Consider the following 1,088-nt stretch of genomic DNA (forward strand, 5'->3'; position numbering starts at 1 on the left):
AGTCCTTCCAATGAATATTCAGTACTGATTTCCTTTAGGATGGACTGGTTGGATCTCCTTGCAGTCCAAAGGGCTCTCAAGAGTCTTCTCCAGCACCACAGTTCAAAAGCATTCGTTCTTCGGCAGTAGCAGATGGGGCTGGAACACCTGCTTTTCCTCTGCGGTCTCTCCACACCCCTGTGCCCAGACACTGAGGGTCCAGCTGGCCACAGACCAACAGGGTCCCTGCTTCCAACGGCTGTCTGATGGTAGAGACAAATGTTAAATACGAGATGATGATGGTGTGTGAGAAGCAGGGAGAAGGGAACACAGAGCAGGCCCCTCGGGCGGGCCAGCAGGACTGCTGTCCCGGTGCGGGCAGGGGAGGCTTCTCACAAGGGGAGACCTTCGAGCTGAATCCAGCAGGAAGACAGGGCTGCCAGGCCTGGCTGTAGAGGGCCAGGAAAAGGGGGGTCCTAGACAGAGGGCCTCTGCCAGGAGAAGGGCCTTTCAGGGAGAACCATGAAGCAGCCCCTGTGGCTACAGCAGAGGGAAGGATCAGGGGCGCCAACAGGAGGGGACGAAGGAGCTGGGGCCAAATCGTGAGGTGACTGGGCTTTGCCCAGCAGAGTCCGCGTTTACACCGGCTATTTGTCCCAGAGTAACTCTCAGCAGTGCTCTCCATGCCCCCGAGGTAGTACTGAGGCCACACCCAACGGTGGAGAGCTCTTCCCCAAGAACAAACAGTCCAGGCGCTGGTCCCAGATCAGGTGGACCTGTTTCCACACGTGCCAAGTGGGTGTGTCCCCAGCGCCCAGTGAGAGATTCTCTGCTAGACCAGACTGGAGCCAGCTCCATGCCCTCTTCTCCACCAGGCCTCAACCTCGGCCTATGAAAACTACAAACTCTTCAGCTCCAGGGATTTCATCCACTCCCTCCTCTGACTTCACACCTAGAGTTTCTAACAGCCCTGAATCACACCTGGAAGATGACCCTACCTGACCGACCCCCCTCCCTGCCCCTGTTAAAGCGCCTGCCCAAGAAACCTCCAGGCTGCCAAGAGAATTTACTGTTTGGGGCTTCTCTTGTGATTCAGTGGTAAAGAATCT

This window comes from Bison bison, unplaced genomic scaffold (assembly GCF_000754665.1).
Source record: "Bison bison bison isolate TAMUID 2011002044 unplaced genomic scaffold, Bison_UMD1.0 scf7180017864375, whole genome shotgun sequence".
Taxonomy (NCBI): domain Eukaryota; kingdom Metazoa; phylum Chordata; class Mammalia; order Artiodactyla; family Bovidae; genus Bison; species Bison bison.